The sequence below is a fragment of the Mirounga leonina genome, unplaced genomic scaffold, assembly GCF_011800145.1.
Source record: "Mirounga leonina isolate KUSES-001 unplaced genomic scaffold, KU_Mleo_1.0 Mir_201, whole genome shotgun sequence".
NCBI lineage: Eukaryota > Metazoa > Chordata > Mammalia > Carnivora > Phocidae > Mirounga > Mirounga leonina.
In genome coordinates, this window is record NW_023270504.1 from 28,195,611 (window position 1) to 28,222,268 (window position 26,658).

The 26,658-nt window shown below is 50.8% G+C and overlaps 1 protein-coding gene across 4 annotated transcripts in view; it reads right to left on the reverse strand.

Annotated features, from left to right (window-relative positions):
- Window positions 1-26,658, reverse strand: part of TSPAN9 (tetraspanin 9) — a 191,286-nt gene that overhangs the window by 101,183 nt on the left and 63,445 nt on the right. Inside the window, exon 3 of one of the 4 annotated variants that reach the window (XM_035028456.1) lies at window positions 6,822-6,913. The exons of the other annotated variants lie outside the window; for them this stretch is intronic. The gene's annotated coding sequence lies outside the window, so the exon portion shown is untranslated. The remainder of the gene's footprint in view (window positions 1-6,821; window positions 6,914-26,658) is intronic. 4 annotated transcript variants of the gene reach the window in all.

Consider the following 26,658-nt stretch of genomic DNA (forward strand, 5'->3'; position numbering starts at 1 on the left):
GGGCAAGCAACCAGATCCCATGTGTGATGGGAACAAAGGGGGACGGCGGGAGCCATACGGTGTCTCCAGCACTGTCCATCAGACCCTCTGCAACAGATACAGACTTGCCCAGAAAGCTCACCTGCCCCTTCCTGCAGTCTTAACCCCCGCTCTAACCTTGGCAGTCAAGAGCAGGTGTGAGCAGTCAGAGCCCTACCTGTACCCTTGACCCAGACATGCTGCTTTCCAAGCGTCAATGTTTCTATGCTACCCATCTCCCTGACTTTTTGTGAAAATGGCAACTAAACTCTCAGGGAAGGGAAGAAGATTGCCCGTGTTTGTTGAGAGCCTGAGTGTCAGGCATTGGGTGGAGCACTCGGGGTCCGAAACCTCTTGATCCCTATGAGGCAACAGGCACCCTGAAGACAGAAATGCAAATGGACAAAAACAAGCACAACAAATATTACACTAACATTGTAGGGAGGGGAGATAAAAAGGAGGAGAAGGAGCGAAAGGTCTAACACTCAGTCCTGCTCATTTCATTCCACTGCGGAAACACGTCAATGGTGCCAGCTTTTATGGAGTGTCTGAGGAAAAGCTCCGGTGGACCATTTGGAGAAGACTGGACAGAACTCCATGGGGCCTAAAAGATGCATAATTCTCAGCCAAGTGGCAGTCGGGGGATGGAGGGCAGGGAGGAGAGAATGATGTAGAGATGGGACACCTGCTGTGAGTTTTCCTTGGATTTTCTCTAACACTGGCCTGATACCTTCCTTCTCCCCTGTCACTAGATCCCAGAATGGAGTGCAAGTCACCAAATGAAAAGGAAGGAAGTCTTAGTGGTGGTGAGGTTATTCAACTACTTGGTCTTTTTTTTAACTAAGTTTTTCACTGTGATTGGACCCAGAGGCAAAATACTGTAATCAACCAAAAGACAAAGCGGGTCCTCTACTAGCATGGGACGCTAACAGGAGGGAACAGGTGTATTATATGGACATCAGAACCTACTGGCACACACGGGACTTAGGTACCAGTGATGAGATGCCCGTTATATGCCGTGCCAACTGCTTGTGCCTTTGCACATTCTGTTCCCTGCGTGGAATGTACTCCCCTCTCTTGGCCACACTGTTTTCTCTGTGAAGCCTTTTCCCTTCCTACCCCAGGCAAAACTGGACATGCCCTTCAGCATTCTCTGAAGCCCCTGTATTAAGACTCTTGCCCTGCACCCTGCTCTGTGAGTCTCAATGCTGAGAATGGGGAGGAGGGAGGGACCAGGAGGTGATTCTTATTCATCTTTAAATCCCAGAACCTAGTACAGTGCCTGCCTCCTAAGAGGTGAAAATGAATGAATGAGCAATGAACAGATGCATGCCAGGCAGACAATGCCCCCCGAGGTGAAGGGAGACAGACCCCAAGCGCATGGCTCTTTGGGCCCTCTGAGGACCAGGACGGGCAGTGAGTGTCCCTGAGAGGGGAGAGGAGCAGGGTGCAGGACTGAGCAGAGCCCAGGGAGCCAGCATGGGTCTGTTTAATATGCAGCATGTAGATTCCCAGAAATCAATGCTCATTTTTAAAACACGGCTGCCCAGAGCCACCCTCCCTGCTTGGTTCCATGGTCGGTGTTAAGTATCCTTCTATTTATAAAGCACCTCTGACCACAGTGGTGCAGTGCCGGTCCCACACCCAGCCTCGGAGGTGGGGCAGAGTGGGACAGAGGGAGAAACTGAGGTCTAGAAACAGTCGCCAGAAAGGCCAGAGAGACTCCACCCCTCCCCAGGGGCCTTCTCACTGGAGGGCCCGCTGACCAGCTGGAAGGGGCTACTCTTCCTCCTGGCTTTCATGAGCACTGCCAGACAGGCTGGGCCTCTCAGACTGAGTCCTGACCTTCCCGGCATCCATCAGCTCCCTGTCTCATACCTGCTCCAAAGCAGTCACGCTGCGGCTCATGGGGCCACCCCCGCCTGGGTGCCGTCCTTCCCATTCCTTCTTGGGCTCACTCTCTCCCCGCTCCCCTCCAGGAGCCTGGACATCCCGATGCTTTTACCATCAAGACCCGGGAAGACCGATTCTCGCGCACCACCCTCTTGGGCTTCACCCTCCCAGTTTGGGTTTCAGTTCTGAGGCACCGTCCTGCTCCCCAGTCTCATGCCTCAGCCAGATGCTGCTCCAGCTCCAGCACGTCACACATGACACCACTGAGCAGGGCTCATGTCCGCAGAACACACAAGAAGTCAGAGGCTTGTCCCAACATGCCATATCATGCAGGGCACAAAGCTGGTGACGAGAGCGCTATGAGTGCTCCTGGCCACCTCTTCCGAAAGGAAGGAAGGAAAGATGAGAGGCGAGGCAGGGGAGGCCAAAGAGTTCCCTCTTACACCACCAAATCGGGAGGCTCCTGAGGTCCCAGCCACGTCGGTTAACACCACAGCTGAGCCACTGGGTGCTGGGCCCAGAACTAGACACCCCGAGGAGGGCCCCCGACGCAGCAAGATGCATGTGCTGGTAAAGACGGACACACAGACCTCTCTCCATCTTCTTCTTTTTTTTTTTTTTTTAAGATTTTTTTCATTTATTTATCTGAGAGAGAGAATGGGAGACAGAGAGCATGAGAGGGGGAGGATCAGAGGGAGAAGCAGACTCCCCGCCGAGCAGGGAGTCCGATGCGGGACTCGATCCCGGGACTCCAGGATCATGACCTGAGCCGAAGGCAGTCGCTTAACCAACTGAGCCACCCAGGCGCCCCTCTCCATCTTCTAACGCCCAGAATCACGGAATGTCAGAAGTGGAGGGAGGCCTAGAAGTCATTCAGGTGCAAACACTCTTTACAATGAAAGAAAAAATGAGCTTCCAGAGGAAAGAATGAACTCATCTAGTCATCTAGCAAGGCAGTAACAGAACTGATACAAAAACCCATGTTTCTTGACTGTGTGATCAGTGTCTTTTCCACTCTATTCATTCAACAAACATTGGCAGAAGGGGCCAATTTAAGACATAGTCGATCCCTGTTCTCAAGAAGCTTAAAATTTAAGAAGAGACAGAGAGAGGGAGACGGAGGGAGAGATATATGAAACGAACAAAAACTTGAAGACAAAACAAACTCGTTAAACAGCACAAGGATGTGACAAGTGGTAGAATACCAATGGGGCACAGATATGGAGGTGACTACTTCCACTGGCGGGGGGGTGGGGCACAAGCAGGGTCCACTGGGTGAGCAGGTGTCTGTCTGCCAGACAGAGGAGAAGGGTGTCCCCATCCCAGGGAGAGCCAATGGCGCAGGTGCACCCCCGAGACTTGAAGTACTCGGCAAAATCGAGAAGTGTCAGAAGATCCATGGCATGGGTGCGTGCCCCTCGTGAGGGCTACAAAGGCAAGGCTGAGCTGCATTCAAAGTCTGGGCCTTCCCCCAGGACCCTCAGGAGGGCACCCATGAAGCTAATCCATCCAAGACAAGGGAGCGTCTTGCACACACCAGGCACAGGTCGCCCAGTCCATGGGCATGGCCACTCTGCTGTGCGGCAGAAGACAGCCTGGAGGGGGCTAACGAGCGAGCTATTACAACATTCAGGTGAGGCACCGGGAGCACTGAAACGGGGAAAGTGGGATCCGGAGGCAGAGCAGAAGTGGAGGCAACAGAAGCCGGACGTGGGGTCCAGGAGAAAAAGCTGAGAATGCCACCTACATGTCTGGAAGGGGAGGGGCCGGGATGGGTGGTAAGGTCCTTCCCTGAGACCACCTTCTTCATTTAATAGACTCGCCCGCCTCGTGCAGTTAGTTACTTTGTGTGCCTACGTGCCTTCAACAGCTCTATATTCCCCACAGGCTCAATCAATACTTGCAGGTTGACGTAGATTACAAAGCAAGCACGAGTCCCAAGCTAGAGAAAGCCTTACCGAGTGACAGTGCTGATGGATCTAGTACAACAGTGGGTCACACGGACCACCCCCTCACCACCTAACCCGTCACCCATCTCACCCCCTCCATTTGGACACAAATAGGGTCCTACAGCCAGGTGTGGACACCAGGAGTCCCCCCACCCCAGGCAGGGGAAGGTCCATGGAAAGCACTCAAGACTAGACTCCCATGGTGCTGATTCTTACACTACCGTGGGACTCAGAAAGCTGCTTCTAAATGCCCTGGGTGACTCAAATGCTCACTCCAGATACCAACCAATTATGAAATACTCTCATTTTAGAGATAAACAGGTTTGCAAAGCTACATAGTGGTCCATTGCCTGAAACGGAGAATGGCCACAAACGGGAGACCTGACCCAGTCCATGCTGGCTCCCCCGTGCCGCCCTGGGCGCAGAGCCACACCCCCATCCAAGGACCAATCTGCATCCCTCCCTCCACAGCGGTGTGCGGACAGTGGAGAGCGGAAGCTGGGGCTGGGGGCGGGGACGCTATGATGGATGGATCCTGCTTTGCCTGCTGCTGCCAGAGGGCCAGGGAGGAAGAGGAGAAATGAAAAGCCTGGGAGATATTTTGCCCGTGATTTGTACCGCCCGAGATGCCCTGTAGCAATATTTATCCTGCGGCTCTGTCCCACTTTCCTTTATTATCCAGCTTAGCCTGAGTTATCACAACCAGGACGGGACCCATAAACTAGACCTGACACCATTGGGACCATGCAGCGTATTTTAAAATCTCAAGGAGCAGCTTCGATCCTCTATGGAAATTTAAAGAAATAGGTGCACTCCTCATCCTCTGGGGACTGTGGCCATTCTGGAAGCAGATGCAAGGAGCACCTGTCACCAGCTGTCACACTCCCAGAGACGCACCCTGGAGACTGCACCATCCTTGCCCTTCCACATTCTACCTACCAGTACAAACCACAATCTGGTCACTAACCCCTTGTTTGGGGCTATACAACATGACTTCCAGAGGCCCAGATCATTTCTAGGGTTGAACTGTAACCAACGGTCAACAGTATTTCATTAAAACATTTGCCAGTAAATAAATGAATAATGAATTCATTGAGCACCTTCTATTACATCTTAGGTCTGTGCTGGACAAAGGGGATTAGAAGTATAAAACCAGGCTCTCAGTCTTATCCACCTGATCTGCTCAGAGGATAACCAGGGCTGAATAACTAACAATGCAGGAAGGACAGGAGTCTGGTGGGGGAGGGAGGGACAGCAGGGGCCACTGGGAGGTCCAGGGCCGAGGGATCCACAGGGTTGGGCTGGCGTCAAGAAAAACTTGACAAGGGCGCCTGGGTGGCTCAGTTGGTTAAGCGACTGCCTTCGGCTCAGGTCATGATCCTGGAGTCCCGGGATCGAGTCCCGCATCGGGCTCCCTGCTGAGCAGGGAGTCTGCTTCTCCCTCTGACCCTCCTCCCTCTCATGCTCTCTGTCTCTCATTCTCTCTCTCTCAAATAAATAAAAATAAAAAAGAAAAAAAAGAAAAAGAAAAACTTGACAAGAGGGTAGACAGTAATTCCCAGACTGATAGCAAACCATTTCTAAAGATCACAGATTAGTTGTGTGATCTAGTTACTGGCTTTTTGGCAGTATATAAAGCCAGAAGAAAAAAACAAATCCCTTCTTATGGCTTACATTCTGATTTGAGGACAAGGGGGTGACAATAAAGAAAGACAATTACAAAGAAGTAAAAAAATATATATATATAAAATATCTGATGTGCTATGTAGAAAATAAAGAGGGATGGGGAGACCAGGAATACAGGGTGTGAAGGAAGGGCAGCAGCTATTTTAAGTAGGGTGGCCAGGGAAGGTCTCAGTGGTACACCAGAGGAGACAAGCGGGGAAGCTATTATAATAATCCAAGCAAGAGAGGATGGACTGTGGCTTGGACCAGGGCTGTGGCAGTGGGAGTAGGAAGAAGAGAATGGATCCTGGTTGTTCTATAAAGGACATGGGGCTGAGAGGGGTGGGGGGAGGCCAGAAGTGCACTTTTATTTATTTATTTTTTAAGATTTTATTTATTTTTGACAGAAAGAGAGAGCACAAGCAGGGGAACAGCAGAGGGAAAGGGAGAAGCAGACTCCCCGCTGAGCAGGGAGCCCGATGTGGGGCTCGATCCCAGGACCCCAGGATCATGATCTGAGCCGAAGGCACACGCTTAACCGTCTGAGCCACCCAGGCGCCCCCAGAAGTGCACTTTTAGATACATTAAGAGGTCTGTTAGCCATCCAAGTGGAGATGTGATCCCATGATTTGATGACTCAAAGAACTTTAGAACCAGAACAGACCCAAGAGAGTCCGACTCGGCATCCTCACCCAACAGGTAATGATGGGATGGTGATGAGGAAGCCTCATCTGGTAGCTCTCCCAGCAGGTGCCACTGCCAGGTGGTCCTTTCTCCTCTACTCCCGGGTCTGTGTCATCACCCCCAACACTCCTGCTTGGCTAGCTGGGAGGCCCGACCGATGCATCTGCTTCATTCTATGGGCGAGGTGCTCTGAGGCTGGGAGGAGCCAGACGGCCTGCCCAGGCCCTCTCCTACCTGGTCAGTGATCTCTCTGTTACACAGACCCACAAATTCGGTTTTGCTTCCAGGAGTGTCATGTTCATGACAAGGAGGGAAGGATCTCTGCTTCTATAAGTTTTTTCATAAAAGCTGCTTACAAATTTGAGTTTTTCCCCCAAAAGGGACATTAAATACAAACTCCATGCTACCTGATTTCTGATGACACAAGAATACGGGCTGCTGGTATGAAACTGGACAAACTGTAAGGTCTGTCTCCACAGAAAGGAAGGAAAATCCCAAGCCCTGGCATGGACCAATGTGGATGTACCAAAAGGCTCTAGAATGTTCCCTTCAAACACCATAAACGAGATGGGTGGGAGAGAAATTCAGATTTAAGTGACATTTATTGAGCACCTTCTATTTCCAGGCTGTTCTTTCACTTCACTCAATCCTCACAGCGACCCTGGGAGACAGGTATTATGATTCCCGGATGAAGGACGAGGAACCTGGAGAAGTAAAGGGACTTGCTCAAGGTCATAGAAGCTAGAAAATGACAGAGAAGAGATTCAAGACACCTTGCCCCTTCTTTCAGACGTCCTGAGTTCTCAATCAGAACCCTTCCATTGCCACGTTGCCTCCCAAAAATGAGAAAAGAAAGGACCCCACAATCGGACTTAAGGGGATGGCTTAGTCTAACTCAGGGCACGGAGCACATCTCAAGGCTCCCCTGCATCCTTCACCTCCACCCTTTTCCAGGACTGGCACCTTCTGGACCCCATTACTTCTGGCCACAAGGAAGTCACCTGCCCACCAGGATGCCTGACATAGTCTTCTTCGCTCCTTCAAATATCGTTCAAAACTACCTCCTTTATCAAGCCCTCCAAACTAACACCATGCCTCTTCCTCCTGCAATGAGCTAAGAGAGTTGGACGGACCTCACAAATGTCAGGCTCTGCATGCATGGCCTTCACCCCTGGATCTACAGCTGTAATCACTCACAACCCTACGGACACCTCTGGCTCTCAGTGTCTACAGTATTTATTATTAATAGTGGTATCATTGCTTTTGAGCAGACTCTCACCTTCCCTAGGCTATCACTGTTAACTCGCACGGTCCTTATCACTACCCTGGGCAGCAGGGAGGACAGGTACACCCACAGCTACTTGACATATGAGGAAACTGAGATATGGGGGATAGGGACTTCTCCCGGGACACCAAACTCAGTAATATCTGCACCAGAAATCAGAGCTTCTCATTTCTAGGCCAAAGGTCTTTCCACGAGGACACAGGAGCTCTCTAGCTCGACTTCCTAGAGTGGAGTCTCCTCCCACATGTCCTCTCCGCGAGTGCCAGAGTCAGTCCTACCTTCCCCTGGCCTGAAGCCAAGCTGCCCCGAACCACCTGAGTGTCCCAGGCTACCCGAAACAGAGTGAGCACCTTCTGCTCGCCACAGGGAAGGACAGAGCACCATCGAGAAAAGGCGCCCTGCGTGTGGAGGGCCTTTACCCCTCGCCGACACCCCTGTGCAGAAGCTGGAATAGTCAGAGAAAACTCATGAACGCGTGAAAATGGAGCCAATTTTCTCCTCTCGACGACATCCACAGAGAGTCCCATTCAGGCAGACTGCTGCCAGGGGCTCTGGAAGGAGGAGAGAGATGACAAGCAGATAAGCATGCACACACTTCGTGTTCCCAGCTCCATTTAATGCCACATGAGATCACCACCTTATGTTTCTCCACTACCTGCCTCCTGAGTTATATCCAAACCTGAGCTCATCCATCCACACACCAGCGCCGGCCAGGACTGGAGGCGGGCCCGACAACGGACCACATCCCACATTGTATTCACTCATTTGCTCCACTAGAGTCTTGCTGTTGGAGACACACAGGGAAGGAGGGGTGGGGAGCCGCCTTGGCTTCCAGGAGGGGCAGGGCCTGACCCGGGAAAAGAGTCGAGATTGACCACATCCTCCGCACCTGGACCCCATTCTTCCCCAATCCCTGAAACCCCTCTTGAGACCCCCACTGGTAGAGATTGGATGTAGCCCTTCATGAGTAAGTAATGACGGCCCCCAGACAGAAGGGGGCAGGAGAGAGGCAGGGGGACAGGTGGGGGTAGGGAAAGAGATGGTACGCGTACTGCCACCTGCTTTGGCTCCTCTCCTCCTGGCCCTCATATGCTCTTATACCCTGCCCCAGATTCGTTACTGGGGTACCTGTTTTCTGCTCCACGTGCTGGATGCTGGGGAACTTTAGGCCAAGCCCAGGGCTTGTTCTTCCAGCCCCTGAAGCACCTGGCATATGCACACTGGAAATGCACACATAGTGGCTCTTGGCTTTAAATTGAAGGAGGCATAAAGAAAAAGGCCAGAGAGGAAGATTTTATGAAGACCTTATCAACTAAATGTGTTTGAAGCATCTGGAAGGAGTTGGTGCAGCATAGAGAGAGGAGATTTCTTACTGATAAAGAGAGAACAGTTCTTTGTCAAGGATGGTTGATGGTCCCCCCGCCTTGCAGGGGACTGAGCTAAAATGGTGCTGTGGGTTCTCCCAAGCCCAGGCCTCCACAGTGTTTTTTGGATGCATTATGTGTGACATGATGGCAGCCTCTTGGGGCTGCTCTTCCCCCTGCACCCTGGGGCTCCCTAGGACCATACAGGACGAATCACCCCAGGCTGTGCCTTCATCCACAGAGGCCTCCAATCCCTGCTGACTTCACTCTCTCCAAAAGTATATGCCCGTAACCTGACCCACAGAATCAGGCCCAGAGCTCCCAAAGGAGCCAGTGGTATGGTTCTAAGGGGGTGGGGTGTCCAAGCGAGCACACTGCCCCAGACAGGGACTCTGCAGGCCCAGTAGAAGGTACCCCCCACCCCCGACCTGGGTGAGGCCGGTCGAGACCCCTGGAGGAAATGCAGTCAGCCTTGGTCTTTGCACTGCAGGTCAGCAGCTTCATCTGTGCCCCAGCAGCTCCCAGTCCCTCCATCCATCGCAAGCTCGCAGAGGACACCCAGGGCGGCCATGCTCATGGCACTTACGCAGCAGCTACCTGGACTTGGAGCAACACTGGAGGGGCTTGTGCATGCCCCAAATCCAGCCCGTCGTGGGCTCTACACCCCCATAGCCACCCTAGCCTGTCCCCGTCGTGCCCTCCAGCTGCACCTCAGGCCTATCTCAGTGCTAGTCTTCACTGAGCACCTATGTGCCTGGCACTATCCCAGCCACCAAAGGGGAAGGCAGGTGCAGAAGCACACAGTATAGCCCCAACCCCAAGGGGCTTGCAGCTCTTCCTAGTCTGAGCTGACCAAACCTGGACGGACACTGACTTACCACCCCTGAGATATGTCTTAAGTCTGTGTCCGCATTGACTGGCCTTCAGTAACTTCTTGATGGAAGCGCTGAAAGTTCCAGTGTAGCTCCAAGTCCCATTCCCATTACTCAACCTCACTGGTCACCAGCAAAATCAAATAAAAGCCATGCTCAGAGACTACCACATGTCTACCAGAATGGCTAAAACAAAAACGAGAGAAAACCCCAAGTCCTTGGATAAATACGGGCCATCCGGAACTCTCATCCACGGCTGGTGGGACTCCAGATTGGGACACAACCACTTTGGAAAACGGGCACTATGTGTGCAAGTGCACCATGCCCATGTCCACCCTTTACCGTCAACCTAGAAAACCGAGTTTCAGTGGTAAAGGTAGACCAGCATACTCACAGAAGTACGATGAAAAATAACCAAGGTCTGGAAGCTGCCAAAATGTCCATCAGCAGAACAACTACATCAACGATGGCACAGTCAGTCCCACAGCAGAATACTACACAGCAATGCAAATGAATGAACTATGGCCACCTCCAGCAACATGGATGAATCTCAAGACAGGGGGGAAAAAAAAAGTTGAGGAAAAGCAGCCTGACACAGAAGAGCACACACTGTATGATTCTACCGATGTGCAGCTCAAAAACGAAGCTATGCTATTCGGTATCAGGATGGTGGCTACCCTTGACTGGGGGTAGTGACAGGAGGGGGGCAGGAGGGTAATTTCTGGGTGCTGGTAACATTCTGTTTCTTAATCTGTGTACTGGCACCATCAATGTGTGCACTTCATAAGAGTTCAACGGACACTACGTTTCTACATACGTCGTCCCTCAACCAAAGGTGAGAAGTTTCATTTCTGTTCCTTTTGTTCACCCTGCAGCCCTTTCACATGAAGGGACAAAGCTGTTAAAGGAACCACTGATCATCTGTGAATGTGTGTGTCGTTTTTCATCTCCAAAATGGAGAATATGAGATAATCTCTAAGGAACCTTCCAGCTCTAGATAGTCTGATGCTTTGATCCTATTCTTAGTAAAACCTCATTAATCAGTAACAAGAAATCTTTCCCAAATCAGTGAAAAATAAAAATATATGGAACATTTGTTTAAAGACGGCAGTGTGACAGCTTTCAAGCACTAAGCGTGTTACAAATTAAAATATAAATGTCCACTAAGTGGAAGTTAATGAAAAAAATCATACATTAGGCTGACACTACTTAATACTGCTTGAGTCCTGTGTCTTGCCTGTGTTAAATCCTTCTTTCAACCACTTTAATCAAGAGGAGTCATTAATGCCACATTACCGCATCTGCTATATTACAAGTAACTAAATTAGTGCATTCTGATGGTAACACAGACCCAGACGTCTCTAACCCCCGCGCCCCGGCCACCTCCTTTCCTAGCCCTGTTCCGTGGAGCTTCCACCCCACGCCTGGGAAAAGCTGAGCCGGGTCTGAGCCCTGTGCTGATCCCACTTCTTGAGGGCTGTCCTCCGCACACGGCTGCCCTCAAACACGGCTGACACACAGATTACTTGGGAGACTGAAGACACCCCTGGGAGCCTGGCAAAACCAATGATGGCAGCAGGACGGGAATTCTAGGCGCCGGCATAAATAAAACCTCTGCTCAGTGGCTAATCTCACGGGCGCCTCACAAATACACAAACAGATAGACTAAGGCTCACTTGCAGCCTTGAGGGCTTACAAGAACCCGAGGCACCTCCCTCCCCAACTGCCTGCACAATCACAGCCCAGCCGGCAACTCTCTTTGGGCTCAGTAGATCCTTCCATACAATGGGAAGAAATGCCCCATAACCCTCACCCTGCTTTGACAGGATGGCAAAGGAACTGGTTCATTAACACTCTAAGTATTTTTGGACTCCCCCACCAAATAAGAAAGTATGGGGAATAATGGCTCAAGGGAGGCCTTGATGCGAGTCCAAAGAGCAGTGTCTGCCCAAAAAATAGGCATCTCATCAAAGTTTACTAAAAAGCGAGTGAGTGAACCCGATTCCCAGCTAACTCCCCGCTGACAGCTCTCCTTTCCCCCCACCAACAGAGAGTGGGCAATGGGATTAGCAGGCAAGTATTTGACTCGGGAGACTTAACTCACAGGGTCCAGCTTCTTGGCTAAAGATCTAAATGCACTGAGGACTCAGCCTGAAGACCTTCATTTCATCAGAAAAAAAGGGCAGCTGAGCTAGGCCTCCCTTCCCCCAGCCCCGGGGCTGTGAGCACACTTCCCCTCCTCCAGGCTCCACCACCTGTCTCTGGACCAAATACAGATCACAGAGAGGCATTTCCTGAGCTCTGCAAGCTTGCTGACCCTGAAGGTTAATCCTACCCCTCTGTGGCCAGGCTACACGATGAGGATCCTCTCCCTCCCAACCAGGGAACCACAGAATCCTAGAATTTCAGACCTCTAAGGGACCTATAGCTATAAGGGACCATCAAGTTCAAGGTTCCAAAATGTCCAGGGATGATGTCAGTTTCCCAAAGCAGGACGAAGAGGATGGGGTTCAAAGCTAGGTCTTCTGACCCTCAGCCTAATGCTCTTTTTACTAGACCCAAGGTAAGGGCTATCTGACATCCAAATGCCACTTTGGCCCTTTGCTGGTGGCGACGTGGCATGCCATGCTGAAAAGGATTCAGTCGGATGCAGAAGAAAGACCGCTGTGATCAATTAGCAACACCCACCTTGAGCCAAGGAAGAGGGTTTCGCATTAAGTATTCGCCAGCCTGCCACTACGCCACACTGACTCCCAGGACGGACACTCTGCATCTCCTTTTCCAGAAACTCTGAGTGTCATTCTGCAGGCTGGGATATGTGCAAGGGCCAGGGAGAGTGACTGTCCCCTATGGGGAGGACAAGAAACTGAGTCAAAGAGTGAAGGAGACCAGACTGAGTTGGGAATAAAATCCAGAAAACTCTACTTTTGTCTCAAATTAACAATTTTTACTGAGTGCCCACTATTCATTTCTTGGGTACACATGCCTCAGATGCCCACTGCGCACGAGGCATGGGGTGTGGCCTCCTCAGCAGGGCCACATCCACAGACAGTAAACCTTCCTCCTGTCTCTGCTACTAACATCAGGAACAAGCCACCTTCCTTTCTGCCCCGCAGACCCTGTGTCTGAAAACAGAGGTCTGCACAGCTCTCGGGATTATTGTGAGCTTCGCAAGTGAAAATCTATAGGAAGGTGGGTTAGGGAACAGAAAGCCCCATCCGTATAAGGACAGAGGCTCACCATCATTTTCTCCGTCCCCTTGTCTCTCATTAGGGACTTGGCAGCCACCAAGCCTGAGCCTCCTTGCCAGTCAGTCTTCCCCAGAGGCCCTCCGTAGCTCGACATTCTTCCAGTCAGGAACTATTGTGGGGAGAGGGGCACGGCCAAGAGGTGAGGATGGGAAAGAGCTGCCTGATCAACTGGAGGGAATAATCCAGCCACTACATCAACCATAGCAGGTGAGTCTCTAATATCCACAGGCCGCAACTCACACCAGAGATTTTCGGTATCCTCCAGGGCAGAACAAGGGATTACCACTGATGTGCTATCAGCTCCAATTCTTCCTGCCGGGAGTCATGGGTAATACCTCAGTAATGCGGGCCCACTGACGCTCCCTACACAGAGATATGCAAATTATACACAATGGCTAGGGAAGGCTGCACACGGACATATGTCCCTCGCAGATCCTTCCTACTCCAGGATGTGAAACCCAGGAAAATCCTCTGGGTAACATCAAGCTGTAGGCACAACACGCTCCTGGGGGGGCAGAGACCCAGCACCAACAAGCTGTGACCTAGGCAGTGTAATCAAGCCGAGCCTGCTGAGTGACGAATGTCTGTAAGACGCCGTGCTAGGTGTGGTGGAGTGCCAGGGAGAAGGAATGCAATAAAATACAAAACGAGAAAGCCCGGGCTCTACCTCATGGCCTGTGTTTCAATTCTGGGGTTAAGACAAAGATTTTACCACAGCGCAGAGGATGGTAAAGTGAAAGTGGCAAAGCAGAGGTAGGAGCCTAATAAAGAGGAGACAAAAAAGAGAAGAGATCATCACATTCAATGATGGGGGCAAGCAGCAGTAGCTAAGTCTCGTGGAAACGATACGTAAGCTAGACCTGGAACAGTTGGTAGGCTTTGGAAGTCAGCCAGAGGGCCGGTGGGGAATGAGGGAAAAGGAACAGATCGAGCACACAGTAGAAAAGCATTCTTCCGTCCGTCCGTCCATTTACTCAGCAACTCTTTCTAGTGCCAAGCAGTTGTTCCATGTAGAGCGAACGGAACCAACAAGCATGGAGGTCTGTGCTGATGGGAGCCAGGGACCCTGGAAGAGGATGTGAATGAGCCGGGAGAAGAGAGTTGGGCCTGACTAGAAAGATTTGCCAACGACTAGCAAGAGCCCCCATTCCCATCCTGTCAAGAGAAGGCCTGTGTCCTCTGCGTCCCCCACTGCCTTCCCATGGGTACTCTACCCAGCAGGCTGCCCGGTCCTCAGTCCCTGCTTCAGCTTCCATGGTGAGGAATATGGTGCTTTGAGGACTGGGAGAGAAGGGGGACAGACAGCCCAGAGCCTGATCTAACCATAACTTGCCTTACTAACTTCCCTTAAATCTACCCAGGAGACCTATTAGCTCTGCTGAAAAAGTGCTGAGGGGAAAGAAAATGGTGATCCTCTGGCCTGAAAAACAGAGTCGGATTAAAGGATCCAAAAAACTGAAAATGCCCTCTTTCCTTTCTCCCCCAAACATCCATCACCTCCAGTCTCAGTTGTCATGGTCATCTCCTCCCCAGCCAGATCAAGGCCTGCAAGGGCCCCACCAACTGTACGCTGGGACCCCCAGACACCTTTCTAGTAGATAACTTCTCTGCTCTTAGTTCCAGTGGGTTCACGAGTCAGGGACACCCTTGCTATGATTGGAAGCCCACATCCTCTTGTTCTGACTGTCGCCATCATCAGAACCAATTATTTAGCATGCAAATACACACAACACCTTTCTGGAAGTTGTGAGGAGCAAGGTAAACAAACGGAATTCTAAAATCTCAACACAAAGGACTGCCAAGCAGAGCGTAGGGAGCTAGCTGCATGTTGGTGCTGCTGCAGGAGGAAAGGGGAGAGCAGTCAAGAGCATTCTCCCAAGCCAGGCTCCAGGCTAGTCGTCCCCCACACCTTCCCCTCAGATGGCAGGCTGAGCCAAGTGACCTTTAAGGTCCTACCCATTTCAGCAGCTGGTGCCGGAGAGCCCCATATCCACATGCAAAGAAATGAAGCTGGACCCCTGCCTCACACCATACACAAAAATTAACTCAAAAGGGATCAGGGACTTAATGTAAGAACTAAAACTATAAAATTCTTAGAAGAAAGCATAGAAGTAAATCTTTGTGATGTTGGCTTAGGCAAAGGTTTCTTGGGACACCAAAAGCAAAAGTAATGTGAGAAAAATTAAATAATTTGGACTTGATCAAAATCAAAAACTTTTATGCTGCAAATGACACCACCAAGAAAAATGAAAAGACAACCCATAGAATATGAAAAAATATTTGCAGATCATGTATCTGATAAGGGGCTTCTATCCAGAATATATAAAGAACACTTACAACTCAATAATTAAAAGACAACTCAATTTCAAAACAGGCAAAGTACATCAACAGGTATTTCTCCAAGGAAGACACACAAATGGCAACAAAGTATATGAACAGATGCTCAACATTACTCATTATCAGAGAAATGCAAATCAAAACCACAATGAGACACCATCTCATACCCACTGGGATTACTACAACAAGACAGACAATAATAAGTGTTGACAAGGGTGTAGAGAAATTATGATCCTGTACACATTGCTGGTAGGGAGGCCGTCACTTTGGAAAACAGTTTGGTGGTTCCTCAAAACCTTAAATATAGAGTGACCATATGACCGAGCACTTCCTTTCCCGGGTATGTAACCAAGAAAAATGATAGCAGATCCACACAGAAACTTGTGCACAGATGTTCACTGCAGCATCAGTCACATCAGCCAAAAACCTGGAACCACCCAAATGCCCATCAAGTGATGAATGGATAAACAAAAGGTGGCATATCCATACAACAAGTTATTCAGTCATAAAAAGGAACGAAATACTTGTATAGTCTACAACATGGATAAACCTTGAAAGCATTGTGCTAAATATGAGAAGTCAGTCACACAAGACCCTACACTGTATGACTCCACTTGTAAGAAATCTCCAGAACAGACAAGTCCGTGGAGGCAGGACATGGATTAGCTGTTGCCCACGGCTGGCCTGGGGAGAAATGAGGAGTGACTGCTAATGGGTATGGGGTTTAATATGGGGGTCATAAAGTAGTCAAAAAGTAGATGCGACAATGGTTATACAACCCTGTGAACATGAAAGGGGTGTGTTTGTTTGCTCGGGCTGCCACGACAAAGTACCACAGGCTGGGTGGCTTAAACAACAGAAATTGATTTTCTCCTGATTCTGGAGGCTAGAAGTCCAAAATCAAGGTGTCCGCTGGTTTGCTCTCTCCTGAGGACTCTCCTGGGCTTGTAAATGGCTGTCTTCTTCCCGTGTCTTTGCACGGTCCTTCCTCTGTGCATGTCTATGTCCTCACCTCCTCTTCTTAAAACACACCAGTCCTGTTGGATTAGGGCCCATCCCAATGACCTCGTTTCACCTTAATGACCTCTTTCAAGATCCTATTTCCAAATACAGTCCCATTTTCAGGGTCGAGGGTCTAGGGTTTCAACATGTAACACATAACCATTTTTAAAACCCCATCCGCAAATCCTAGAGATCAGCTGCACCCCCCTTTGTCTTCCACATGTGGAACTGAGGCCCAGATATGGGGAGCCACTTGCCCCCAAATCACAGCTGGTCAGAGGCAGAGCTGGGAGTAGAACTCACAGCTGCTACTCTAAGTCTGGTGCTCTTTCTACTACACCCTCCTTCCACCTGAACCTCTAGGGCTCATAAACCAAACAGACAATGATGGGAAAAGTAAGAGAACTTTAAACTTAAGAAAAATGCCTAAGAACTTAGATCATGTGCAATTAAGAAGTAAATATGCTCCACGGCTTGTGGGAAAGGAGGCAGACAGCAGAGCTCTGGGGAGGCCCTGGGAGAGACCCACACCGTGCCAGCAGAGTCCATGAGCAAATTCTACATGAATTCCGTATCTGTTGTGTGCCATGTGAAATAGGAGCTTGGTCCTGAGCAAGATGTGCTTTACAGAACACTTGGCACTTCGGCTAATCCTTGAAGAATGGGCCCAATTCCACCGGGTGAGCGCTTTCCAAGCAAAAGGAACCGCGTGACCAAAGGCAGGTAATTTCCAGACCTGTTCAGGAAATAGCAAGTTGGCTAGGGCAATGGAAGCATATGCTTTGTACAGGGAACAGTGGGGGATTACAAAGCAAAGGTAGGCTGAGGTCAGATCCTAGAGAGCTTTGCACGCCACACTTCGAAGCATGCGTAACAGGGAGACACTGAACGTTCTGGGACAGAAGTGGGCATCACCCGGGGAGCGCTTGGAGGGGAAAGGTGGCGCCACCGCGGCTGGGACATGGCCTGAGCGGCCACTTCAATAGCTCTAGAATGAAGCATTCACAGGACAGTAGAGGATGGTAAGGAGCATAACTGATGGGAAGAAGCCAATGGGATTCAAGGAAGCGGAGAGCTCCCTGCTTCTAGGGGAAGCTCTCTGATTTATCTTAATTAGATAAATCTTGGGAAAGCGAGAAGTTGAGGCAAGCAAGAAGAGGAGGGAACTCTCTGCAGGCACTGAAAAGCCGCCAACTCCCGGAGCCCATGTTGTGATCCAGTGCTGACAGCCCTTCATCTTTTCTATGGTGGGTTTTCTTTTCTTTTCTTTTCTTTTTTTTTTTTTTTAGGAGCTAAAGGGAGGGGTGGGGAAGGGGAGAGAGACACAATGGAGTTGCTTAGTGAACAAAAGCCCTGGTACATTTCTGCTCTTGTTTTCCTTAGGGTGGGCTGCTCTGCTGGCACCCTATAATCCCATGGAATGCGGGGACACAGCCCGTACCTTACAGTTGCAGCAGGGACAGCGGCGACGCCTGCCCGCCAATGGCTGCCAAGCACCCCCTGATCAGGGAGGGGGAGGAAGGGCCCAGGTACACACAGAGAATGGGGAAGACAGCACGAGAGGTTGAGAGTCCTTGGTTCAAGTCCTGGATGTGTTCCCCTTTCCAGCTTTGTGACCTTGAGTCAGACACGTCCCCTCCCTAGGTCTTCCCTGACAGCAATAGCCGTGACGAATCATTCAGTGTCTACTAGGTGCCGGGGCTATTTTAGGCTTTTAGCCCTTACAAAACACCCTATGATGTAAGTATTAGTCTCCCCGTTTTACAGATGGAGAAACTGGGGTCCACAAGTTAAACAGGTTAGTCAATGTCAGAAAGTCATGCTTAAACCCAGATTCGTCAAGCTTCAAAACCCAGATTTTTAAATTATATCACATTGAATGTGACTCAAGTGGAAATAATAAAGCCTGCTCTTCCCTCCCTCACCTGTTCGCCATGAGGCTCGGTGGGGAGAATTCACTCTCAATACTGCAAGAGTATTGTCTCTATTGATACTGTAGTTACTCAAGGTCCAAATGTGGTGGCCCTCAAGCCAGCTAAGACTCACCTCAACTGAGGCCCTAGCCCCAGGCCCTTCCCCTACAGAAAGCCCTCCAGCTAGCCCAGCCTTCCACCCTGCTGGCCCACCGTCACTTCCTCCATGATGCTTTTGGTCCCTGGATTCCACTCGACCCCTAGAAGCAAAACCCAGGTCTCGCCTGGGTTCTAAGCTCCAAGAATCTACCTATTGGGAGACAGTGCATATCTCCATTAGCTCCCTCACTCCTGACCACTGGGGTTCCCCCCACAGCTGCCCCTCACTCCCCCCAATTCTGGAGGAGATTACATGAGAGGATGCAGATAAAGGATCCAGCACAGCACCCAGCACCAAGAGGGTAGCTAGTCTTCACAAGATCTGGGCCCAGGCACCACACAATCTTTCAATTCTTCAAAACCATGATCCCTTCCCCTCGGGTAGTCATCACATGCCAAAGCTACACCCAGACAAACATCCTGATGCTCCTGACACAAGCTGAGAAGGATACCGACCTATTATTAATAGAGGAAAATTGGACCTGACATTGTCAGTGATCTGAAACCTCCCAGCTGAGGAAAGCTTTGTTTTTTTAATAAATAATAAATAACACAGCGTGTTTATATCCCTAGCAAGTCATACTTCTTAAGTATCACTAGGCTCATACGTCAAGGCTGTCATCTAGGGAAACCGTGGAGTGACGCTGGCGTCTTCCAGTCCCTTCTCCTTGCTGAGGAATTCAAAGCACCTCAAACGGATCCTCCTTCATCCTCTCTACAGCTCTCGAAGGGAGAGGGGAGAGGGCCCCTGGCAACCCTGCCTCCAGTGTGCCTACAATAAATACTTGCTAACTGCCCAAGGGGGATGATTTTCCTCACTTGCACAGATGGGAAGATGGGGAAAAGGCAATTTACTCAGCGCCCACCTAATCCAATTTTCCCAGTTCCGACTCTGCTTCAAGCCCTCTCTCACTTGAGACCTAGCTCCTCACAACGGCCTGGCTGGAGGGACGAGAAAATGAAGCTGTGGTCTCTTGCTCAAGACAGACGGACAGACACAGAGCCCCCGGTCTCATGGCTGACCAGAAGAGAGCACAGAGAGTAAGTGACTATTTCCTAACCCCTGACAACGGAACCTACCGCCCCTGCCCAGGCACTTCCAGAACAGCCCGACTTCTGTCTCACTGGGGTCTCCAATCGTGTCCTGCTCCATGGTGGCGTTCTGTGTGCAAGTTGCTCCTCTCCCCACCATTGCTATTAATTGTACAGCTTTATGCTCCTTGCACCCTCCCCCGAAGGGCCCAGCATAACAACCGACCCCTAACACAGAAAGCAGGGCTAACAGCCGAGCACCCTAAGCCACAGATATGTTTTGTTTGATCTGTACATGTCTTCCATTTTTTTAATTAGTTGCCAATAGTTAAAAATCAGGAGATTTTACCCCAAACTGAGGAGTTCAAGCTTCTTTTGAAAACTGGAAGATCTGGCAATACCAGGTTCACATTCTGGTGTGGCAACCATCAGCAGGTACTGGGTGGCAGGTCTTCAGTCTGTCGCAGACCCTGGCCCATGTCCCTCCTCAGAGTTGGCAGCTTTGCATACAGTTTGGTTGCATATGGCTGAACGGGTGAGCCTGTGGTCATTTTGGACTACAAGATCCCTGAGGGTGAGAGGTGGAGCTATTTCTCACGCTTTCAATGAGGTGAGATGGGGGGGGGTGGCGCGCACTGAGAGAGTTACCCAAGGAGTTTAACGTGCCTAGTCAAAATCTGTGTACCCAGGCCTACAGGCTCCAGAGCCAGAGCCACAACAGAAATGCAGAGTTACCAGCCTTTAAAACTCTGCTACCTAACTCACTTCTGAGGCTAGTGTGTAAGGCCAGACTTAGACCAAGATCTGAGCTAAATCCCATGGTTGCTCTCAGGCACCTGACTTCTGGCAGGCATTTAACAGCCCAGAATGAGATCTCCCATCATTCTAGGAAAGAATACCTGGCTTCTTGACTCATCCTAGACAATAATACAAAAGGGGGAGAAAGAAAGAGAAGGGTGGGGAGAGAGAGGAAAAGGAGACACGTTCATAGACGCACACATATATACTCTTAATATAACATATTGCTGTAGATCAATGAGGTTTCCTGCAGTGTTATTAGGTAAGTCAAAAAAGTGTGAACAAACTAAATGTTCAACAATGGGAAAATTGATAAATACTCAGTGATTACTATGTAGGCACTTAAAAGTCTAATTGTGATGATTATGTAGCTCGTGGTAGAATATTAAAGCAAACAGAATGCAAAATTCTATCTCCACTATCACTATAATCATATGAAAATTATGCCTGCAAGTAAATCAGACTGAAGGCACCCTAGAAAATGGAAAGTTGATTTGTCACGGTGGCAGATTTGGGAGGCATTGTTTTTTTCTTATTCCTTTGATTTGTACTCTTATTGTAAAGCATTAGTTATATGATCTGTATTTGTTTTTGAGCACCCAACCCACTCCTGACCCTAGAACAAGCTAGCACAATCTAAAACCAGATGATGAGGAGGGGTAGGTGGAAAATGTCTCGGGGCCTTCTGGGAGTCCCACAGGGGTCAGAGGCTTCACCATCAATCAGTCTGCAGAGTTGGGGGGCACCACCCGCACCTCCTCTGCCACACGCACCCCACAAAAGGAAGCTCAGCACTCCTCACTGAGGGGCTACCTCCCAGGGCCCCCCTTCACGTGTGTGTGGCCCTCTACGGCTCTGTCCCCCAGCTGTGGTTTCAGAGCCCGCCTCTCCTGGACACTTGAGGATAGGAGCAGGCTCCGAGGCCTCCAGACCACAAGCAGCCACAGCAGTAGTCCCATCCCTCACTCTTTTCCAATACACGTTTCATCGTGCCCATCACTGGGGACTTAGGAACCGGTCTGGGGAAGAGGCAGATCATCAGGAGAGGGGGACTCCCAAAGCACCTCCTAAAAGGAGGGGTCCCCCATGGCATCAAGCCAAACCCCCTGCGAGCCCGCAAGGAAGGCAAGGGAGGGACTGAGCGCCGGGGCCATGCGGACAACCAGAAGACGTGACCCCGGAAGACTCCCAGTGGCCAGGTGCCTTATTGTAAGCGGTGACAGAGAGCCGGTGCCTCAGAAGACAGAAGACTCGGGCTCACATACGCTCTCCAAGCTGATCAGACTCCCCAGGGAGAGATTTCCTGCTATGAAATGCCCCTGGGACCAAGAGAGAGAGCTGAGGAGGAAAAAATCTCCTCGAGAATCACACCCCAAATCCAGCAGGGCATCCCATTTTCAGGGAAATTCACTCATACTCAATTGTTGGGCTTTTACTTTTCAATTCCAAAAACTGGCTTCTTTTAAAAAAATAAACCAATAGGTGGAGGTGGGGAGTAGGGAAGAGGCAGGGAGGCATTCATTGCTGCCCTATCCTTTTCAGTGTCTGGGGTTCACAGAGGGAGTCCCCAGGACCAGGGTCACAGTCCTGATGAGCGAGGGAGGGTGGGAAGAGGACAGCCCAGCTGGTCAGGTCATTAAGCCCCTTGAGGGGCATCTGCAAGCCCGGTGCCTGCCCAGCTGGTGGCATCTGCTGGAGGGGAGGTGGTAGGGAAGGGCAGCAGAGGGCCAACAGGGACAGAACAGACTCCACAGCAGGCAGCCAGCCCCTCCTCCTGTAAGCAATCCCCACCCCAGGGTTATTTCCAGGCACTTTTTCCTGTGAGAAAAGAATGGGAGGCATGCGGCCCAGCCATTACCCAAATCCACCCCACCGCGGCTCCGTGCCCAATTACGTCCAGTTGGGGGGGGGGAGCCCTCCCGAGCCTGTAATCAGCAAATCCGTTTAAAGAAATGCAAACTGGCAGCCAGAGATGAGTGACATAGGTAATGCAATAGAGAGCTTCCCTTAAAGCTGAATGCACGCATGCTCACAGGCTCAGTGGGAGTGTGAGAGTGTGCGGGGCCACGCCAGGCTCTAAGGCTCTACAAACCACATGGAAAGGTGGCCAGAGACACTCCTGGACTTTTATAGCTCTTCAGGGACCTGATCTCCAGGAAGTGCTAGCAACTGCAATCCAATTGTGTCCCTGGCTAGAGAAGCCGGCTGGAGACTGGGGACTGCAGGGGGAGGAAGAACTTCATTGGGAAAAAATGTTGACAGAGTTGAATGTCGAGCGGAAGGACAAAGGCTTGGATGAAGGAGCCTTACTGAGCAGTAAGGCATTCAGAGTGCTCCAGCAATTTGCATGGGGCTGTGCAGGGAGTACTGAGTTCACTTGGGGGCTGGGCTCCCCGAGGCGGGGGCAGGGTGAGGAAGGGGTAGCGCCTGCGGTCCTGTAGGGCCTGGAACTTAGCACCCTGAATCAGCCCTGCAGTGGGAACTAGCTGAGGACAACCCCCAGCTAGAAGGAGGACTCAGCGAGTTGAGGCCAAAGAAACATGCTATCTTCACTTAAGAGAACAAATAAAATCGTGGAGAAGAAAAGCTAGCATTTAGTAAGCACCTTGCCTGGACCAAGTGCATGATACCGCTAATTCTAAGAACTTGCAGCGAAGTGGGTATATCATTCTAATACTGCAGACATGAAGTCTAGGAATCCAGGAGATTCACCTCAGCCACGTGGCTGGAACCAAGATTGAGGCCACACCGCATTCCAGATACACCACCCTCCAATGGGGGTTTCATGATCCAGTTTTCCCAAAAGCAAGCCCTCCCCACCCCCAACCCCTTTCTCAACAACCACCACCACCTGGCTCACTGGGTGGCTTTAGGCAAGCTCCTCAGTCTCTCTGGGCATCAGCTGCCCCTGTGTAAGAATAAGGGGATGATTAAGGTATTGATAAGGCCCCTTCCTGTTCACTTAGGCATAGAAAGGGTAAGTTAGCCTATAATTCTGGCAGAGAAAATGAAACAGACAAAGAGGCCTTCAATATGGTTCTCTGAATCCAGCTAAAAGTTGTAGCCCCCGGTGAGTATCTGCAACACCCCACCTTTCACGCCTTATTATAACTGTTAGCGTTCTTGTGTTCTCGTCTGTCTCCCCCACAGACCGTGTTCTCCCTTGGGGAAGAACACCCCTCCTAATTCTGCCTGCACCCCTCTGCCCAGAGCTGCATCTGGTGTGTCACAGACACTCATCCAACATCAGCTGCTTGAATGAGTGAGTCGATGAATGAATGCATGAGCAAATGCTCCTCGAAGCCAGGCATGCTTCAGAAGAAAGCACTTACAAATATCTGTTTACCAGATTGATCCTCAAAGGTAGAAAAGCTGGACCTTCCCAAACCTAACTCTGCATTGAAAGCATCTGGAGAACTTGTCAAAATACAGATTCCTGCCCCACTCCCAGAGCTGCAGACTCAGAAGATCTGGGCTGGGGGCCCAGGAGTATGAATTATTAAAAAGCTCCCCAGATGTCTCTAACTCAACGCCAGGTCTGGAAGCACTGATGTATATTACTTGGCTAACATCCATTCAGTCCTGTGCTGGGACCGGATGAAGCTAAGAAATGAAAAAAAAAAAAAAAAGAGTGACTCTCCTAGAGCCTTTTTTCCAAAGAGCTCACACCAACTTTTTATGCCGTGGTGCTTTTACCTATTGGACTGAAACAGGGTAGCAAAGCTTCTCCCCATTCCATAGGTTGGAAAACTGAGGTCTGCCCAAGAAAGAATATTAATTCCTGTTTTCACCTTTCCTTTGAGCTCCAGAAAAAGGCAGGGTATTACAGCTTTCAAGGACCCAGCTAAATTTCAAAAAGAGAGAGAGAGATTGAGAGAGAACAAGGCCAGGCACACACTTGGCTGTAGGACTGACATCTCTATGCCTCCTGTCCAGACTCGAAGGACAAAACATACTGTTGTTTGACGGTCGCACACCCCAAGGCTGCCCCCCAAACACGGAGCCCCTCCAGTATCAGACCTTCAGGAGGAACAGAGCTCCAGGCCCTTCATCTCCGGCGTGCCACGGACATAGGGGAAGGGCTGTTCATTTATTCATTCATGAAAACTACAGCACAGCGAAGACGTGCCGAGCAGAGGAGAAAGTTAGGAAGGTGCTGTGTCCCCCGTGGAGCTGAAGGAGGAACTTAGCTATTCCTCTTCTTCTCAATAAAGGAGCGGCCTTCTGGAGGGACAATGCCGGCAGGCTGAGAGCTGAGCAGCCCACAGACCACAGCTTACCCAGCAGTGGGGCAGTCTCTCTAACTGGAGACACCCCTTAGAGGCAGGAGCCAAAGGCACCTCGGCGGGACGCACCTGAGAGGCCCCATCTTCCCTTATCCTCCTCTTTCCAGGCAGCCTTGGATGAGATTGATGGAGCCGGGACAGCTGCAGTGGCAGGGGGTGAAGGGGGGGGACAACAGCTGGACAGAGGGAGGGCCCCTCCCCCGCCAGAGCTGGCGAGGAAGGAGAGGACAGGTCCCCTCTGCACACTTCTCCTTCAGGAGTGGAATGTGAGCCTTTGGCCCCCCTCTGGCCTTGTTCCCCCTGCCTCTCCTGGTCCTCCAGGCGGGCAGGTGTCTCTGGATTCCACAAATAGCAGGCCACTCCATGGCATGGCGCATATTCTAGGCCTCGGAGTAGGCAGCCCCACACTGCCATGGGCCGCACTCCCTGCAAACATTCTGCACTCCTCCTCCCATGTGGGACCTGAGCACCGCTCCCCCCGCCCCCACCAGCTATTCCACAGGCCACAGGTACCGCAGGAAGGAGCCCCGAGTCCTGACCCCCATCCCAACACGGTGGAAGGCAATTCAGTGTCCTACAACATGGATGCTGGCCTGTCAGCGGATGTGGATTCCGTCACAAATGGAGCGTGTGACTCCTAACGGACTCGGTATCAATCCTGGTTCTACTAAAAAGCTTCATGACTTTGATTTCCGGTTGCCTTGTCTGCAACATGAGGATGGTAATATCTACTTTATAGAGTAGTTCTTCTAAGGAGAGGAACCACATCCTGGTCCATGACAGGTCCCCAGTGTATGATGGGGACCTCAGTTTCTTCATCTGTAAAATGAGCAGGCTAGCCTAGATGGTCTCTCAGGGCTCCTCCAGCGCCCATAAAACTGACTCAGCCTTCTGGCCAACAACCCTGGGTTGTAGCCCCTTCATCCCTTTCCTCCAAAGACAATTCGAGCAGCAATTCCCGCAGTTTCTCCCAGATCAGTCAGGCCCTGAGGCTTCTCCCCTCCAATTCCCCATCCAGACCCAGTAACTCAATCTCCAAATGTGCCCAGGCCGGACTCCCAAGGGCCAGCCCTTCACCCACCAAGCCATGCCCCCCATATATAGATAAACCATTCATACAGTTCAGTCATTTCTTACCGAGAGCAAATTACTCACTCCTAACACATCTCACACCAGAGGTGACCCACCAGTGTGCAGCAACGTTGCAAGTGGAAACTGTTGGTGCAGAACTATACTGTCCAATATGGCAACCACGAGCAACATGTGACCACTTAAATTTGAATTTTAATTAATTAAAACTAAATACAATTAAAAATGCAGTTCCTCAGGCACACTGGCTACATTTCCAACACTCGCTAGCCACGTATAACTAGTGCCTCTGTAGTGGATGGTGCAAAATAGAACATCTCCCTCACCACAGTACTCGTCTCGAAGATGCTCTCCAGTCAGGGGCAGAACAGGCCCCAAGGGGGCTCAGATGGACTCTGGAAGGGGACAGAGAGGGAGGGGGAGGGCAATCCTGGAGGAGGAGGGGCCACTTCCCACCACTTCGGTGGACATACCACCAGGATGGGGGCTCCGCAGGCCCACCAACTCAGGGTAGCCACCCCCCCGCAACCCAGGGAGGGCTCCCTGGCCCCAACACCTGGCAGGATGCACAGGCAGCTGTCACAGCACGCTTCATTTTTGGGATGCATGGGACGCTCATCATTCTCTCCAGCCCCTGGCAGACTCCCTGGCCTTCCCTCGCTCACGGTCTACATCTTGTGTCAGAGCGCGGAGGGCTGCCACCCTCCCGCCGCCCAGCTTCAGCTGGGGTCTGACCTACAGGAAGCCTCAGCTCCTCCACGTCCACCTGACTCAAAAATATCTGGCTGCTAGCCCAGACCAAGGGGGAAGGAAGGTGAGAGAGCTAGTTTTAATCAAGCACCTGTTATACTCAAGGGACCACATGAAGGTACTTCCACTTAAATTTTCCCATTTGATCCCCCCCTCCCCCAAAATGCTGCAAGGTAAGTGTAGTTAAGACCCACTCTCCAGACGAGATAAGACTCAGAGAAGGAATATGAGCTGTGCGAGCTAGGAAGTTAAGGGTCATGGTCTCAATGCAAACCCAGAAATGTTAGCCTGCAGGGCTTACAATCTATCAC